At 35.9% G+C, this 20,065-nt stretch overlaps 1 protein-coding gene across 2 annotated transcripts in view; it reads left to right on the top strand.

Annotated features, from left to right (window-relative positions):
* Positions 1-13,225: 13,225 nt before the first annotated feature.
* Kynu (kynureninase) overlaps positions 13,226-20,065 on the top strand; it is a 105,597-nt gene continuing 98,757 nt past the window's right edge. Inside the window, exon 1 of one of the 2 annotated variants that reach the window (XR_003583134.3) lies at positions 13,226-13,397. The gene's annotated coding sequence lies outside the window, so the exon portion shown is untranslated. The remainder of the gene's footprint in view (positions 13,398-20,065) is intronic. The other variant, XM_027937970.3, reaches the window with a different exon arrangement.

The following is a 20,065-nucleotide window of genomic DNA, read 5'->3' as shown; positions in this document are numbered from 1 at the left end:
AAAAAAAAAAGTGAAATTCATGCCTGTTCCTGTTTTATTCCCTCAATTAATGCCAGAGTAAAAAGTCAAATTGAAGCTCTATTAGAGCTAAATTCACTAAAAGCCAAAACAATGTAGTTTACTTGTGCTGTTGGACATAAATTTTAAGGTTCCTGAGAATTCACCTGGATCTCAACTGATGTCACCTTGTTCTTTTAAGTTTCAGGGACACAGACTTGACACTCTTATTCTAGAAGAGCCTTCTCTGGCTCCAATAATACATATATCTGAAGAGAGAGGGCAAAAATACTTGTGATCCCTTCTCACCTAATTTCCTAGTTCCACAAACTTACTGAATGTTTTAGACCATCTTCTACCAAAGACTTTCTGTATTCCCCATCAAATCTCACTGCATTGAAAGTCAACACTATTCTCTTATTCCTGCCAAATATTACATAGACTATTGACACAGACTACCTATGGGATCTTTATGTACAAAAAGGTTTATGTTTAGGGGCAGTAAAATGAGCAATCCTCAAGCTTTTTTGTGTCTCTCTCCTTTTGCCTTCTTACCTAACATTTTCTCCTGAGAAAGTTTTAACACCATTTTCACTTTCAAATGGAAGAGAAATTTTGCTTTCCATCTGTCCTGACATTTGAAATGATCTGTTTGAGTGTAAATTTATAATGTTAGTTTAACCTTCTTTTTTTCCCTAGTGGTCTAGGATGGGAGGATAGAAATTTATCTTAATCACTTGAAGACATTAAATTTTTTTTGATTCACAAAATACAAACTTTCTGCTTTCACCTGATGGTGGATGGTAGGACCCAGTTGCATCATTTAGGGTCTCTGATTTAAAAACAAAAAACGAAAAACTGAATAGATAACTCCATGTTCAGGGAATAACATGTAATCTTGTTCCTGTGTTTGTATATTTGCACATGTATACACACATATGCGTACATTTGTGTTATATAAAAACACACATACACATTGGTATGAGAAGAGAGAGAAAGAAAGAGGGATTAAAGGCGAGGGAAAGCATTTAGACTTTGGGCTTATATGGTGACAAACCTTTCTATTTACTTAGCAGTTAGTGTGTTGATAGGAATGGTGTGAAAGCATTGGAGAAAGATTGAATCAGACCAAACTTGTGCCCAAAGAGCAGCTATAATGGAAAACTGTGTTTTGAAATCCCAGAGAGAGCCAACTAGAAGTAGCTACTACCAAGTTTTTAGGATGCCCCTTTAGAGTCCAGAATATGGCACTCACTGATCACACTGGTATACACCAATGTTCCTCTGATGTCTAAATCTCTGTGATAAGCCACCCAGACCACACAGACCTCTACCATTGACATTTCTGCATATTGTCTCCACAAAGTTCCAGACTCAAATTTCTCTTCCAAATACATCAGCATTTGACTAAATATGAGATGGTTAATTTCTTCCTAAAAAGCATATTGTCATTTCAATGTAGATCAATTGGTATAGATGTAAATATAAAGTGGTATGTAAATATTTATCTAGCTGTATGACTTTTTAAAAGGCACCCAAAAGAAAATGACAAAAAAATGGTTGAAAAAAAATATATACAAGGAAAATGTCAACAAAAAGCATGACTACTTACCTTAATATAAAAATTAATTTCATAGTAACAATTACACATGATAAAACGGGATTATTTCATTGTATTATATGAGCATGAATGTTAATAGTTTTTATAATATAAAGTACATCAACCCAGATGTATATTACATATTCCAATTATTTTTATTATTTGTCATTTGTCTTCACTTATATAATATAAAATTTTTGTTTGTCACTGGAAAGAAATTTACAAAAACTAAAAAGCAAGACTATCAAAAATTTTGATATTGCATTTTGAGTTTACTAAAGTTGTAGTGAAAATTAATGACCAAAATGTAATAGTAATCAGCTTAAAGAAGATCCCTTTGGCATAATGCAGAAAGCTTTGAGTATTAAAATTATAACCACCAATATAGTACAAACTGACCTCACATGCCTACTAATGCAATAAACTGAGAAAGTCACAATGTTACTAATGAAGCGTTACAAAAAATTATGACCTGAGTTAAATATATATAAGATGCAAGGATAAGGAAGAAAAGCAAATGTGTTGATATTAAAAATTGCTGGATCTTGGTGACCCATGCACAAATTTTTTTCATTATTCTTGCAAATTTTCCATAAGACTGAAATTATTTCAAAATAAAAATTTAAAAATAAAAAATTATGATGAATTAATAAGCTTCTAATCAAGTAAAACATTTTATGTGTCATCATACATGAATAAATTAAATAGATCTAATTAATTAACTACATAGAGCCTTGAATAAATTGGATAACAAGCAAGTCTGTAGGGGTGGTGGAGTGATAGAGAGACTTGTGCTTAGAAAGACATGATTCATGTTAAGCAGATTCACAAAAAGAAGACCATTGTGACACAAAAGATAAGTACAAGTTGGTTCTCCATATCTGTGGGTTCCACACCTGTGGATTCTACCAATTATATATTGAAATATTCACAGGATTCGATCTCTCCAGAAAATAGAGATTTTTGTCATGTCATTATTTCCTAAACAACACAAATAATATCTATTTACTAATATTTACACTGTATTAGTTATTACAAGTATTGAAAGATGATTTAAAGTATAGAGGAGGATGAGCCTCAGTATTATGCAAATATTATGTTATTTTATGTTCCTGACCATAAGGAGAGATTTGAACATTATAAACTTACATATAAAAGAAATAAGTTAACATTTGACATCTCATTTCTAACATGGGCCTAAGAGAAAGTGAATTAAAGAGAGAAAAAATATTGTCTCAACATGCTATCACTAGCTAAGATAGTATTTTACCATTTGGACAACAACAATAAAAAATATTTCAAAATACATAAAAATTCAACTAATCTGGCATGTATACAATTTGTGAAAAACATGTATATTTGTACACTTTGGTGTTAAAATGGAGTTCAGAGCCTCAAGCATACTATACATGTGCTCTATTATTGAGTCATACCTCTAATCCCTACAAAAATAATTAAGAATGCTCCATCCTAAGCTGAAATGCTGGAGATTTGGTCCTACTTTTTCTTCTGTTAGACGCAGGATCTCTGTTCTAGTGCCTAAGTCTTTGATCCACTTTGAGTTGATTTTTGTGCAGGTGAGAGATAGAGGTTTAATTTCATTTTCCTATATATGGATTTCCAGTTCTCCCAGCATCATTTCTGGAATATGCTATCTTTTCTCCAATGTATGTTTTTGGTGTCTTTGTCTATTATGAGATAACTGTATTTAGATGGGTTTGTCTCTGTGTCTTCTATTCTGAACCATTGGTCTATATGTCTATTTTGGTGCTAATACCATGCCATTTTTGTTACTATTTCTCTGTAGGGTAGTTTAATGTCTGATATTGTGATGCCTCTTGGTTCACTCTTCTTGCTAAGGATTGCTTTGGCTATTCTGAGTCTCTTATTTTTCCAAATGAATTTCATGATTGCTTTTTCTAGATCTATGAAGAATGTCATTGGGATTTTAATAGGAATTGCATTAAATCTGTATAACAGTTTGGGTAGTATGGCCATTTGACAATATTAATTCTGCCTATTCAAGAGCATGGAAGATCTTTCCATCTTCTAAGGTCTTCTTCAATTTCTTTCTTTAGTGTTCTGTACTTTTCACCATAGAGGTCGTTCACCTATTTTATTAAGTTGATTCTCAAGTTTTGTTTTTGTTTGCTTTTGAGGCTATTGTGAATGGGGTAGTTTTCCTAATTTCTCTTGCAGTGGATTCATCACTGATGTATAGAAATGCATTTGATTTATGGATATTGATTTTATATCCTGCTACTTTGCTGAATTAATTAATTAATTCTAGAAGTTTTCTGGTGGAGTTTTTTGGATTTTCCATAAGAATGCTCCAATAAAAATTTATCCAAAGAGAGACTTTAAAACAGTATATTAAGAAGATACAATGGAAAATAATAAACCATGCAAGATTAATATCTCTATACATCAGTAAATATGCTAATGGACAACAACAAGCTTGGAAAGTATAACAGATATCTTAAGTAAAGGCTTTTGAAACAGTAGTGAGATTCTAATGGAAATTCTACTAAAATGTCTTAGCAAGCCTAGAATTTTGGGTCTTGTAAAAGGGGGGAAGTAAAAACCTTCCAAAGTTCTTATCTGGAAACAGGGACATTGAAAGGAAGATTTTGGTGAAAATCTTCTAACTGTATCACTTTTCATGAGGAAAAGTTGTAGGCAGGACACAGTCTTAAAGGAATTAGCAGTAAGGCTGGTGAGTGAAAATATTGATACTTTGCTTTCAAATAATAGTTAGATTCATGAACACAGCAAATAAGAGTCATCAGTAGAATGAAAAATCATAAAATGTCCAGGTAAATAAGAATCAACCAAAGAGTAAAAACATGTACTTATGAAATAGCTAATAAAAACTTTAATTTTCCAGAATATGGCATCCTATATATCCTGACAATATCTTAACATGTAACAGTTAAAATATTTCATAATTGATAGATGGTAGATGTTGGGTAGACAGGCAATTAAATAGGGATTAAGGTTTAGATACGAGGTGTCCCACAAGAACTCACATATGAGACAATGCAAAGAAGCTCAGAGGTGAAATGATTGAGCTACGGCAGCCACAACCTAATCAGTGCATTAATCCACTAATATGAATAAATTGGGTTTAACCGTAGGCAGGTGGGGTATGACTGGAAGAAGTAGGCCACTGGAGGTGTGCCTTTAGGGTTTATATTTTGTCCCTGGTGAGCAGAACTCACCCTCTCTTCCTTGTTGCCATATCCTCCATCATGCTCTTCTTCTATGATGATCTGTCTTTTATTGGGCCCAGAGCTATGGAGTTGGTTGTTCTATAGATTGAGACCTTGAAAACTGTGAGCCTCAAATGAACTGTTCCTCCTCTATGCTGTTCTTGTCTGGTCTTTTGGTCACAGTGCCCCAAAAAACTGACTAGAACAGAAATTTGTACTGAGAAGTGGTTGCTGCTGTGACTAACCTAACCATGTGGTTCGGAGCCCTTTGAGCTGGTTTGCAGGGAGATGAATTTTTTAAAATTAAGTGATACAAGCTGAAAAAAGCTTTGGAATGTTGTAAGAGGAGTTTAACTGGTGATTCTGGTTGTAGTTCAGAAGACCAGAATTCAGAGATCACTGTGAACAGCAAAGACTGGGCTCATGAGGTTTCCTAGGAGGAGGACTATATTGAAAATTGAACTAGAGGCCAATCGTTTTATGTTCTTGCTAAGAAGTTGTCTGTATTTTGCCCATGTCCTGAGACTTTTTCTTTAAGGCTGAATTTAAAGGTAATGGGCTAATTAATCTGGCAGAGAAAATTTCAAGGTAACACAGCATTCAGGTAGTGGCATCGATATCGCTGGCGACTTTTAGCCAAGCTTACTGTGAAAATCAGGGCCAGAAAGTAGAGTAAAAAGATGCAAAAAAACCTTCATAGTTTGGTCAGAAAACTGGGAATAAAACTGGGACTAAGGATGTTTAATTGTTAAAGACAGTAAAGTCACTAAAGAAATTGCAGAGAGCTTTGCACGGAATAGAAAAGATGGCTTAAGGGCATCTCAGGAATTGGCAAAACCATCTCCATCTCAGGCTCAAGAAGGTAAAAGCAGAAATTACCTTCAAAAGAGACCATGGGGCGGGAGGCACACTGCTTGCATAGCAGGCCTAGGAAGGTGTTTGTTTGTTTGTTTGTTTTCATACTCAGTCACCCAGGCACTCAAAAGGCACTACTGCCATGGTCATAGAAGGCTTAGCTAATTCTTTTTTTTTTTTTTTTTTAAGAGAGACAGAGAGTGAGAGAGAGAATTTTTAATATTTATTTTTTAGTTTTCGGCGGACACAACATCTTTGTTTGTATGTGGTGCTGAGGATTGAACCCAGGCCGCACACATGGCAGGCGAGCGCACTACCGCTTGAGCCACATCCCTTAGCTAATTCTTGAGACGGTGGCAGACCCTGGCAGCAACCACACAGTGCTGGTTCTTCAGAAAGGCAGGATGCTGGAGTTAGGAGGTCCCAGAGACTTCCCCTGGGATATCAAAGGAAGGCATGGGAAGCCAGGCAAAGAGTAGCAAAGTTAAGAGTCCCTGCAGGCAGCCCCTGAAAGGGCAATGCATGAAGATGTGTGGAAGAAGCCGAAGCTGCAATGGAGACCCCAAGATTAAGAGATGCCAATAATGTGGAACATATTCTGAGGAAAGTTGCAGAAATAGAGCAAAAAAAGCCAAGAGAGAGGCAAGGTGAGCTGCAAGCAGCAAGGCCATAGAGGCAGAGCTACACAAACGGATTGAAGAGATCGTCATGAACAACTAGCTGTATTTTGGTCTTGCTTTGGTTGCATCTCTTTTTATATACCCCAATCTCTCGACTGTGGAATGGAAATCTTTATTCTGTGCCATAATATTTTGAATATAAGTAAATTGCCTTTGATTTTTACAGGGGCTCACACTGAGAAATTGCTTCAAGTCTCAGAGGAGACTTTGAACTTGGTTTTTGGACAATACAAAAAAAGTGTTAAAAAACTATGGGATTATTGGGGATGGAGTAAATGTAGATTATATTGTGAAATGGGCATGAGCTTTTGGAGTATAGGGGCAGAATGGTATGGTTTGGATATATGATGTCCCCCAAAAGCTCATGTGTGAGACAATACAAGAACATTCAGAGGAAAAATGATTAGGTTATGAAGCGTGACTTAATCGGTGGATTAATCCCCTGATATGGATTAACAGACTGGTAACTGGGGACATACCTATGGGGTAATATTTTGTTCCCAATGAGTAGAACACTCTCTCTCTCTCTCTCTCTCTAATATTTTGTTCCCAATGAATAGAACACTCTCTTCCTCCCTCCCTCTCTCTCTCTCTCTCTCTCTCTCTCTCTCTCTCTCTCTCTCTCTCTCTCTCTTCCTCCTGTGACCACGTCCTAAGCTGCCTTCCTCTTCCACCATGATGCTCTGTCTCACCTTGGACCCAGAGCAATGGAATCCACTGTCTGTGGACTGAGGCATTAGAAACCATGAGATACTAAATAATTTTTCCTCCTTTAAACTTGTTTTTTTTTTTCCCTGGTATTATGGGCATAGCAACCAAAACACTGACTGCCCCCCAAAAAAATAGATAGATAGATTGATACTATAAAATGCATCTCTAAAAACATAAGGCATGAAGGGAGGAATTAGGATCATCACATCTAGAAGCTCAGGAACACTGAAGTCACAGAGAACCTACAACCTTCATGAAGCTAAGAACCCTACTGATGCCCAGGAAAGGGGACAGATCATTGAGCCACTTGAGAATAGGGAGATAGGAGTTATGAAGAAGAACTGGCTTATTTTAGCACACAATTTATAGATGAGCTGGATATGGTGGTGCATGCCTGTAATCCCAGTGGCTCCAGAGGCTCAGGCAGGAGAATTGTAAGTTTAAAACCAGCCTCAGCAAAAGCCAGGCACTAAACAACTCAATGAGACCCAGGCTCTAAATAAAATACAAAATAGGGCTGGGGATGTGGCTCAGTGGCTGAGTGCCCCTGAGTTCAATCCTCAGAACCAAAAATAAAATTTACAGATGAAAAGAAAATATTTCCATCACTTAGACTGATATTACTTAGAATAAACAAATAACACAAATTTATAAACCATAGCTCTGACTACCTTTGCTGTAGGATCCAACTAGGGATTATGAAATGCATTATATCCTGGGAAGCTATGGTCCTGCTCCCTTAGTGTGCTATAGTAGGAGGAATTGATGTTACAGTAAAATATAATGAAAAGAAAATACAAGAGATAAATTTCAGCTAATTGAAAAAGATAAGAGATTTGAAAAATTGATGATTAAAAAATATGTTTAGGGAAAGGGAGCATAGAGGACCTTTCTGTACTTCCTTCCAGATTTTGCTCTGAACCTAAAATTGCCCTAAAAATAGTTCATGCAAAAGTATACATTTTTAAAATTAAAAACAAGTTGAAATTTGGAAGGTGTAATTCATTTTAATTATTAATACAAAAAAAGAAAAAGGAAAAGGAAGTTTTAAAAAATCAGTCCAAAGCCATGTAAAATAGAAAAAAAATATATGGTAAAGCAATGCAGCAAGTAGCTACAGTTTATAATTAATATATCCTGAATAAAAACAAAATTGGCTCTGATGAAAATATGTCAGATGAAAGATGCCACACAATTCTGTAATTAAAAAAAAAAGTTTAAAGCTGCTTTTTCTGTTTAGATTCCTGTTCTTATTAAGCTTTGGGACTAAGATTATAATAATCTCAGAAAATAAAAAGAGATGCTTGTTTTTTTGAATAGTGTAGAATAGTCTGAATGACATGGGAAGCTCCTAATCTTCAAGATTGAGCTAGTGATCACATGTTACTGAGCACACCTGTAATTTCCACTATTCAAGTGTCTGTAAAAAGTTGACCACAAGTTGGACGCCAGACTAGGCAACTTAGTGAGACCCTGTCTCAAAACAAAATAAAACAGGCTGTGCATGTAGCTCAGTGATAGAGTACTTGCCTATTATTTGCAAGACTCTGTGTCCAATCCCCAATACTGCCAAAAAAAAAAAAAAGAAAAAAAAAAGAAAGAAAAAAAATGTAAGTAAAAACTGGGCATCTGTATTGTAATTCATTCTATGAAAAGAAACCTGCTGTATAAACTCTTATCTTCAAGTGGGAACATTTGCTGTTGTTTGTTCCCACTTGGCAAAGTGTCATCACTGTCAATGATTTGTTATGGAGTCAACGATGTCAACAAAACCTAAGCTATTCTGTGTTTTCTGAGACTTATAAGTAGGACTTGTACCTATCAACAGGATGTTAACAGTAACAATATTACTTTGAGCAAAACTGTTATTAAACACAGTAACAAATACTACTATTACAGAATAGTTAATTTAAAAGTAAACCCTTGCTTTTTAGTGGGGGATTTTAAATCTTGAATCATTATTTACTAAGTGATTCATGTTTTATATATTTAGATGGAATGACTCAGTAAAATATGACTAGCAATGTTGAAAGCATTTGCCTATTTCAAAATTAATTTGGAAATTTTCTGTAGCTCTACCAGCTTACTATTTGAATACAAAGGGAAAAAAATGAGACTATTTTAATTCAACTCCTCATGTAAAAAAAAATCAGACATTTGGGCAAACTGACACACAGACCCACAACAGAAAGCTACTAAGTTTCCCCTGCTAACACACAAAGTAGGTGTTGCCTTAAGTTCTACTTTGTGATTTTAATAGTGATGGAGAAGTGAATGGTTATAGGAATTTTAGTTTCTAAATGAATTTTAATATCCAATTAGCAAAATGCCATTGGCTTATAAAGAGAGCCTTTGCATTTTCCTCTGAAAAACTGAAAACACTTCATATGGAGTACAGGAAACTCACTGCACGTTATCTATAAATCTTTCTAGACAAGTTTCTACCATTAAGCTATATCACCAGCCCTGTAAATTTCTTCTAATCATCAAAATACACACCTCACAAAAGAGAGAGAGAGAGAGAACAGATAGTCTCAAGAGAGCTTAGTGATGTATTAGCATATTCATTTTCTGTGGATTCACTGTTTTAGAATAAGGGAGAGGGAGAAGAGAGGATAAAAGAGCTGGGAAAGAGAGTAGAGGAGATGGGAGGAGAGGGTAAGAGGAGGTAGGAGAGAGAAAGTGAAGAAAAGAGGGGGAAAAGAAGAGGGGGGAGGAAAAAGGGCAAGGGGGGAGATTGGGAAAGAAGAGAAAAAGAAGAAGGAAATGGAAGGAGAGAAAGGAGAAGGAAAGGGAATCAAGGGGAACGGAGAGGGAAAGAGAGGGAGAGGAGTAACATAAAGGGGAGGAGTGGGTAAAGGAAAGAGAAGGGGGCAGAGCAGTGGAGACTAATGTTCCTGTGTTCTGGTCATATATTTGGGCCTCCACATCTGTGTGTACCCACTCTGGATAGAAAACATTTGGAAAACAAATTGCTCCATGCTGTGGTACATGGAAACCCAACACCAGCCTTTTAGCCGTGCAGGGAGACCCTGTGAAAGAAAGAAAGAGAGAGAAAGAAAGAGGAAGGGAGACGGTGGGGGGGGGAGAAGTAGATAGAGAGGAGGAGGAGGAAGAGGAGGAAGAAGAGGAGGAGGAGGAGGGAGGGAGGGAGAAAGAAAGAACAAAGAGTGGAGCTAGAGCTCAGTGGTAGAGAGCCACTAGGTTCAACCCAAGTACTGGAAAAAATGAAATTGGATTTATAGTGATATGTTTTTTTTTTGTTGTTGTTGTTTTTTTTTTTTTTTTTTTTTGTCATTATTCCTTAACTAGTTATAGCATTTGCAGTGTACTAGGTGTTCTAAGTAAATCTAGAGATGAATTAAAGTACGTGCGTGGCAGGTTGAATGCAGGTTATATGCAAAAACCATTCCATTTTACCTAAGGAACTTGAGAACTCCAAGGGTTCTGTTATCTACCAGGGGTGATGGAACCAATTTTTCAGGGATTTGGAACAATGGCTGAATTTCCTCTCCCTATAGAGAAGATTCTGTGCTACTTGGCTTCAGAATAAAAATTACTTGACTGTGACCTCCTGACTTGACATTTGAGAAAGCTCTTATTACATCATCTTGGTTATGCCTAAGGGGAAGGGACTTGTTACGTTATACTAGTTATACCCAAGAGGAAGGGGAAATGAGTGCTTGAGGGCGCAGAGTTGGGTGGGGAGAGGAGAAAGGCACAGATGAGAAAAGAAAGCTAGCTGACCCCCTAGACCACTTCCTGCTGTAAATCACCAGGGACTTCCCTCCACCTCTTGGAAGACAGAAGGAGAGTTCCAGTAGCAACATATTAAATTTTCCTTCTGAAAAGTACAACTCTTAAAAAGTTGTAATTTTTTTTAAAAAAGGAATAATGTAAAATGCCCTATATACTTGAGATTGAGACTACAAATTTGTAACCATTCTCCAACTTGTCAACAAAGTTGAGATTTTTCTTTCAGTTTTAGTCACTAATTTCAATAATGGAATCTGGATTGGCCACCAGATGTGACCCTGCCTTATTCTCATCTCCATTTCAAACTGACTAGTTTTCCCACATTAGTTTTTATGTGGATTTCTAAACCTTAATACAGTTAATGATTTAGGAATTATCTCTTGAGAGAACAGAACTTCCCTTAATTCCCAGTCTTCAATTTAGATGGAAAGCACTAAATCTTTAATGAAAAAGTAGAGCAATTCTACAGGTGTTTATGTAGCTTCACTCATAGTCAATCCATTTTGAGGATAAACTCACAGTCTGCCTCTCAGAGACATATCATGCTATTAGGAAACAGGTGGAAATTAATAGACAGCTCTGAATTGGTTCAACCTTACCATATATTCTTTTTCTGTCTCAAAGAAAAAAAGAGAATAGAAGTTCACTCTGTTTTTTCTTTACTTCCATAGTTAATCTTGTGGTGAGCCTTATTTTCATCTCTTCCCTATGATGTGTGATCTTGGAATTCCTTTATATTTTTTAGAAGTTTATGTTATCATAGAGATTTTGCCTACCCTTATATCTCTGGCATTGTGCTTTATGCCTAGTGCAAAGAATATGTTCGATACATTGTTTTTATGAATGAAGTCAACAAAAAGAGAGAGGAATTTATAAAACAGATGAAACAGAAGTATAGATACTTCCATAGACTTCCAAGCAGGCACTTTAAAAGCGGAAATGTTAAATGATAATTTTTAAGAAAGATGGAATGGTTTTTAATAGCATTAGTAAAGGATTATAGAAAAAATTTGAAAGAAAGACCTTGATATGTCAGTTTCTATCATTTGTTTATCTTTGTTACTCTTACAACTTGATATATGGTAAGAATAGGATTGATGAGATGGAATCAATCTTCTTTTTCACTGGACAATTACATGTATTAAAATAATTTCACATGCTCTATCCACTCCCTTGGAGACAGATGGGTAGTACTTTTGGTCTGTTATTAAAAAAAAAAAAAAAGATTGTCACTTATTGATTTACATGTCACAGTATAATAGCTTCCCATGTGTTTATTTCAACAATCCTATAAGGACAGTATTTTTATGTCTAATTGGTGGACAGGAGATAGCCTCAACAACTGCTAAGTCAGTTCTAGGGTTATTCAGTGATCACTTGATAGAAATAATAAAATGAAATATTTTCCCTTGTAAGTTGTGGATACTCAACAAAGAATAGGTACAAATAAGCAATTTAATTACTCAGACCCCATCTAAATATTGAATCCTAAGTCTAAAATTTTCAATCTTTGCTGTTAATTTTTATATCTAAAAGGATATTTTGTAAAAGACCCAAGCTCAGGAATAAGCCTAAAAAGGTAATATAGCTATAACAATAGACAGTTCATAGGCTTACGGGAATAATTCACATTAATGAAGTTTCCAAGACTAGTTTTTATGTGGATCGTCCGTCAAACCCTAATTATTTTTTCCCTGATTGTTGTGTAATCTGTCTAGATTTATGTCCAAGGAGTTTTTGTTGTTGTGTTGTATTGTATGTGTGGTATTGGGGAATTAACTCAGGGGTGCTCTGTCACTGAGCTACATCTCCAGTCTTTTTCCTTTCTTTCTTTTTCTCTTTCTTCTCTTCTTCTTCTTCTTCTTCTTCTTCTTCTTCTTCTTCTTCTTCTTCTTCTTCTTCTTCTTCTTCTTAATTGTGAATTCCCCTCCTGAGTTGTTGGGTTTACAGGGGCATGCCAGTGTGCCTGTCTAATGTAGGAGTTTTTTTAAACCCATATTGGGCAACCAACTAGATAATGGAATTTAAAAAAAATGTTTTAAACTTTTGACTAAAAGAATTTACCCAGTGAATGTCACAGACTGTCATCTAACTAAAAACTCACAATGTATGTAACTCTAGAATTCTACCTCAAAATCCAGGGAGAATACCTCTAGAGTTGAGAGAGAAATTTTTCCAGTCTAGAGAATTCCAGAGCCCAAAGCAAAAAAAAAAAAAAAAACAAGTTCAAGTTTTGGAATTTAGCTCCAGCACAAAATCATTAGCTTACACACTAAAGATCCAAAAAGAGAGGAAGTAAGTATTTGCAAGAGTCTAAAGATCACAACTGCCTCTGGGGGCAGTGGCTGGAGGGAGGAGCCCTCAGCGTCAGAGCAGCTTTTTGCTTAGATTTCTGTCAGTAACTAGAGATTGACAATCAGATTAGTTGGAGTGGGAGGAACTAAAAATCTAAATTCCCCACAGGGTGGAGTCTTAGCAGTTCTTTGAACTTCTCACCCTGTGATCCGGTCTACAAAGCTTCACGAAATTCTTGAAAGGTTTCTCCAGGGGTCCTGGAAACTGAGGCCTCGGTGGAAATCCCATCTGGTAAGCACTTAGTCTGTGATGTGTACTCTGTACACAAATGTATGCTCGGGTGACTTTTCCAAATGAAAATTCTCTCTGCTAGAGTCTTTGTCACGGTGCTTTAGAGGTTTCTCCTTCTCCTTCTTCAAATTATCTTCATGAACAATAATGGCATAACTTCTGTAAAAGACCCCTTTAAAAACAGATAAATCAAGAGATATTTAGCAATATAATGAAAAAGAATTGGTGTCAGTAGTACATGACAATTCAATTACTAAACTTGGTTACATTTGACAAATTAAATAATTGAGTTGAAATGTTAAGATTAGATCAAAATCCAGATAAAGGAAAGATATATTTAGATAAACTATAAATCTTCTATTTTCCGGTAACTCTAGTTGTCTCATGCTGTTATTAGTCATAGTAAGTGTTTAGAGAAGTGAAACATCTATTCTTTGGGCGCAGTTTCTTCCCCTTTTATTTTGTGAAACATTTGCCTAGAAATGGAAAGTAGATACATTTTTCTCTGCTTTTATTTTGAGGAGGGTGGGGTATTATTTTGGTAGTGACACTAGAGCAAATGCATGTGTGATTTTACTGTGAAATTCAGGGAGCTGTTGGTATCCTAAAGGTGAACTGCAATGTCACTCATTTCCCACTGATACTCTCGAAGAAGTCTGCTCTGTCCACATATGCTCAGTAAGTTTACTTTCTCAATGAAACGCTACACACTTTCTTGAGCATACACATACTCTCTCGTTCTCTCTCTCTCTCTCTCGCACACACACACACACACGCCCTCATGCACACAGTTGTCGAAAACCAGTCCTTGTCCCCAATGCCAATCCAATAATTAGGACATGGTTTTGAGAAAAAGGAAAAAGGTTTATTGCTTTGCCAGTAAAGGAGAAACACAGGGGACTCTTGTGCCAGAGGCTGTGATTTTGTAGGAAAGGAGGGCTTCTAAAGAGGTGACTCAAAGGCTTCATTCCATGTGTTCTCCATTTGCAGTTGTAATTCCCTTGTTAATTTGGGAGATAGTCATTTCTGAGATCTTCTGGTACCATCCCTAAAGTCTGGATGGATTACTTTGTTCCTCTGGTGGATGTATACTCAGGGACAGATAACTCTGGTAAGGGAAGGAAAGAATAATAATTATGTTTCCCTGGAGATTGGGGGGTGGTTGGGTTAAGGAGGAGCAGAGAGAGAGGAAAAGAAAGAAACATGTCTATTTAAAAAGCAAATTGCAGTGGTAGAGTTGCAAGGGTTATATTTGAAGCATAAAGCGGACCACCATTATAATATGTGTGTTCATGTTATAAACTTTGAACTCAGAGTAGAATTTGCTTATGTCAGTAATGAAACGAAGCTCTACCATGTACAAATTAACTATTGATTACTCTAGTCATTTATTTAACTGTTGAACCTTAGCACAAGAGGTTAGTAGAATATTCTGCATTCTGTTATTCTGTACAATCAGCTGTTTTTTGTTTGTTTGTTTATTTTACACAATACCTTTTTTCTATTTTATTTTTATGTGGTGCTGAGAATCAACTCCAGTGCCTCAAACATGCCAGGCAAGCACTCCATCACTGAGCTACAACCCCAGCCCCAATCAGCTTTTAAAAAGTTTCAGTTTTAAAGACTTAGCTATCTAAATAAACTTGTGAAGACACAATTTACAAAATATTGAAGTTTAAATTGAGGGCAAAATATCAATTTCCACCTGAAAGTGTTGCTATTTAAAAGTATCATAAAATTATTTTTATCATTATTATAAATATTCCTGTGATTTGACCCCAACCATGATCTCATAAAGTACAATTTAACTTTATCTTATATAACAGTAATACACCAAGAGGTTATGTGACATGCCTAAGACCACAATCTGTGTTTGTCTACCTTCTTAATGAAATTAATGCTAAATATTGAAATAAAATTTGGAAGTTTATGTTTTAAACTTTAATCTCTAAAGCAAATAAAATATTAAAGTAAATATTTAAGTGAGTAATTATTTCTTTGGAGTAAGGGCACTGTGTTATTTTGTGAAGATGACATTTAAGTCTGTTGGAGGCTGTGCATCATGATAGGTTGGCTGAGGGTACACTCTTTCAGTGAAGACTGTCCTATCAAGTACATCTTCATATCCTAGTTTGACAAGCCCAGAAGTGGAACCAGCCACTTTGATTTTTGCCTGGCTGAAACAGGATTTGGAATAATTTTTTAAAAAGAGCTCATAGATTCCTATATATTACATCATGCTTTGTAGACTAAGTGTAGGTCTGAAAAAAGAACACAAAGTTAAAAAAAAAAATGAATGAGCTAAAGAAATAATCAGCATTGAAAAAATCAGCATCAAGATGCAAGGAAATACTACATAAGAGGTTCAAGTCTCTCAGTAGGAACTCTCTATACATCTGCTATATGTCTTCCCAAGAGAAGATAGTTGACTCAGCCCTGCGGGCCCAGTTCAGTAACAAACACCAAACTCTGTTATCCTTGTACCCAACATTTATATTTCTACTGTCTTTTTTCTGGGGTTTGGTCTCTAAATGAGTGGATACGATTGTCACTCTTCATGACTTTAACCAGGATTAAATAAGATATAAATATAAAGAAGCTAATGAATATATATTAAATAAAGAAAATCAAATTGTACTCAGAGTGTGATGGTGGTAAACTAATCTTTATTTTATTTTATATAATCTTCATATTTATTTGAGTAAACTCACTTAAAATATAAAGTCACCTCCAAAGATCATGCAAAGAACAACTTTTCAAAGAAGGTCCCACATATAAATCAAACTCTCTTGATTCTGAGTTTCACTGGAAATGTTTCTCTAATTATTAACCCTTGTGGTCAGAAGGGGAGACAGTTTAACTCTGGGAATAGGCTGTCAGACATGCCAAATAGTTCACCAAGATCTTTAGTTTCTTCTCTTATCTGACTGTCATTTGGGGGCAGTTTCATTAACTAAAAGACACTGCTCAGCAGTGGGGTGGCCTTAAAGACAAGTGAAACATGAGTCAGGCCCAGGTAGAATACCCTTCAATAGAGTCCATCAGCAAGATAACAGTTTTACAGTAAGGAGACTCTTAGTAGTAAGGCAGAAAACCATCTCATGAAATGCTATAACTAGCCAAGCAGACAAACCAGGGCCTTTCACAGAGCTTGTTGCATGTAATGATTCAGTGAGCTTCAAGATGGGATTGCCCTGTCATTTTTTTGAGGAGTCATAGCTATTCAATCTCCAAGCATTATGCACCTAAGTGATTCTACTTGTAGGAATCATGTTTTCCTTGCTGCAACCATCAGTGGCTCTGTTTTACTCTGACAAATGAGTTATTTGGAGCAATATTCTTTCCAGAACTTAGCATTTTATAGATTCTTCTCTGATTCTTCTAAATCCACACTCCTGTTTCTAACTGAATGAATGAATATAACTCACAGCTCAGATTCTTGAAAGAATTTGATTATATGCTCAGATAAACCGCATCATCACTGTTTGGTTAGAGGCTTCAGAGTAACTCACCCACAGACCCCTGACTAGACAGTGCATGGTCTTTAATGTGCCACGGGCCCAGCAGAGGGTCTAATCAACTCTGACCAGGCAATTGATCATGTCAAGTGGTAAAGGCAAAGCAATCTCTAATCAAAAGATAAATTTCTTCATCGGAAAACTATAGGTAGGGACCCTTTTAAAGTCAAGCTGTGGACATGAAAGCATGTTTCATTTTTCCCACCCACACATGCTCCTGAATAAATATAGAAACTGGCAGAATGTTTTGCTTATCATAAGAGGTGTGCTCATAAATGTTACAGATGTTTAGAGGAGGAAAGACTATTTTTAGCAGAGCTCTCATGACAGGCCTCATGAAAAATGTAGCTTTGAGCTAGGGCTTTCAAAGGTGTCTAGAAATCTGAACACATAGAAGTGGAAGCAGAAAACTATATGCAAATGAAATGGTATAAGAAATCCACAGAAATAGAAAATTTCATAGGAGGGATAAATAACAATTTAGTATGATCAGGTATTGAAATCACCACAAACATCAAGAATCTTTGACTTTAGTGTAAAATCATGAATTAGAGCTTCAACTGATATCAAAAGCAGTTGTAAAAGAGGTAAAAACAGGAATGAGTGAAGTACCTTTATTGAGGAATAAAATGAATGGATCTTTAGGATACTGTCAATAATGAGAAAGGAAAAGATCAAACAATTAGAAGAATCTATATTAGAGTACAGTGTTATGGCAAGATTGCCATAAATCAATGAGTCAGAACCATCTTTATTCACCCGCTGACAGGCCAAGGGGCTGCAAGTCTATATCCTTCGACACTCTCCAGGGGATGGAGTACACCTTTTATACCATAAGCAAAGCGTGTCAGTACATTAATCACAAGTGGCTGTTGCTGTGAATCAAGACCATTAACAAATATTATGAAATCCAAAATCATAAGCAGAAGGGGAAGTGGGTCAAAAGTACCCTAGTTGAGTACAAGTTCAAGAATGGTTACTAACATCTAGACAAGTTCAAGAATGGTTACTAACATCTGGACAATCACATTCTCTGACAGTGTGCATTGTCAAAAAAAAAAAAAAATAGAAACCAAAAAGAGAACAATCTTACATTGTATAAGAATTGCCGTTTTGTGTTGTTAAACATGCTATACTAAGCAACTGTTGTCGGGTACAGAGGTGGGGTGTTCCAATGGGAGAAGAATTTCTTGCATGACATGGAATCTCAGGGTAAAATGGAGTCTGTTTAGCCATTGCCTATACAGCCTGGCTCATAACAAGGGAAGAATGTCCATTTTAATGGCATTGTACAATGATGAGATATGCAACTATTTTCTAACCCTGTATGTTGGTTAGGAATGGGAAGAGGGAAGGGAGTACAGCACAAAGATGATTAAATCAGAGCTTTATCTCTGTATGAGTTTTGGTCTACAGGGATCTAGACTTTGGACCCCCAGGATATAGATGCAATGCCATGTGTAAGTTGAGAAATGCCACACCTATCTTGTGATTAATATTCCACTAAGCTACAGGCTCATATACCTTGACTTTGCTACCTTGATGATCAATAACAATCTGACTCTTAGTATGCCTTATGTAGAACTCTGATTTCCCTACTCAAAACTCTGATTTTCCTACTCAAAAATTTTCTTCCCCAGGTATGTCTTTTATCACATTTCACATATTTGCACAGATCCTAAAGCTAAAAATAAACCACTGTCCTGTCCTCATCAGAGAGAATCTGCCACAGTCCTATCTACTGTTTCTACAAAATGTATCATACAGTCACACTCTTCTTTCCCTTTTTGATAAATTTATCCACCATCCCTGGTACCCTAGACTTCTATAATAGCCTTAATTTAACTCTCTTTTTCAAATTTTATACTTCATCACAATGCAAAATGGTTTTTATCTAGTGTAAAATTATGTCATTTCACTTTGCTACACAAAAGGTTCCAATATTATGCTGAGGATATAGGTCTGTGGTATAGCCCTTGTTTCGTATGTACAAGACCCTGTGTTCAATCCCAATACTGAGGAATAAAAACAAAAACAAATCACAACCAAAAACAATCTCTCCAGTGTTTTCTCATTCAATTTACAAAATATCCAAACTTATTTCCAGCCTTAAAAGCTCATCAAGATTCACTTCTCCCTCTACCTACTCTACATCATGGTCTACCCTCCCACCCTGTCCACTGCTTCACTTACTGTGCTGTTTGAATAGGCTAAGCCAATCTCTTCCCCATGACCTTTGCATTTGTCATCTTTTTTAGGTGCAGGTCTTCACATGGCTCATTTCATAACATGATTCAGAAAGGCTCACGTATCTCTTCCTCAGGAAAAAAAAAAAAAAAAAAAACACATGGATTCTCTTACCAATATAACTGTCATATCCAAGGACTTTCTGCTCTGAGTTTTTTATAGAACTTGAAACAAAATTGCATCGCTTACTTTTCTTTTCTACCACAAAAAGTAAACTGTGCAGGAGTTTGCCATTATATACTATCTTAAAACTGTTGTTCTACCAGTGCAGGGATCACATTGGTAGGGGCTCAATAAATATTCATTGCAAGAGTTTAAATGAAGGCATGTATGAAGTCAGCTGAACTATATTATGTAAATAAAGTTGGTCTGAGGATTTTTTTTCTCTAATAACACGTGCCTTGTTCAACATCTAAAAATATGTACTAAAATTGGGGGGGGGAAATATAAATGAATAAACAAGCAAAGAAACTTTAGTGAAGTTTAAAAATATGTGAATAATAATATATAAATTTAGCCTCTTCAGAAAGATTAAGTATTCTTTCCCAAATGGTGGGAAACTTTAAATGATGATGGAACAGAAGAAAATGTAGTTTCAAGAAATACCTTAGGGTCCCGTTTGTTCTAAGATGGTACTTATGATGTTGGAAAGCAATAAATTTCTCCTCCTTATCAGTAGGTGTGTGGATATCTTTGATATGCATATGGCAAAAATACTAACATTTAAAGTGAAATTACTTTTTTATCAATATCATTTTAATTCACAATAAAAATTTTATTAAGTTTCAATATTTCTATAGTTTTAAAACTGTGGTTCAAAAACCAGTGGGATTGAGATAGCGGAGCTGATAGGAAGAATGACAAGCTAGGTGGGGCACTCTTTATCTACACAAAGGCATTTTT

This window comes from Marmota flaviventris, chromosome 11 (genome assembly GCF_047511675.1).
Source record: "Marmota flaviventris isolate mMarFla1 chromosome 11, mMarFla1.hap1, whole genome shotgun sequence".
Lineage (NCBI taxonomy): Eukaryota > Metazoa > Chordata > Mammalia > Rodentia > Sciuridae > Marmota > Marmota flaviventris.
The sequence above is the reverse complement of the archived record's forward strand: the minus strand, read 5'-3'. Positions and strand labels throughout refer to the sequence as shown.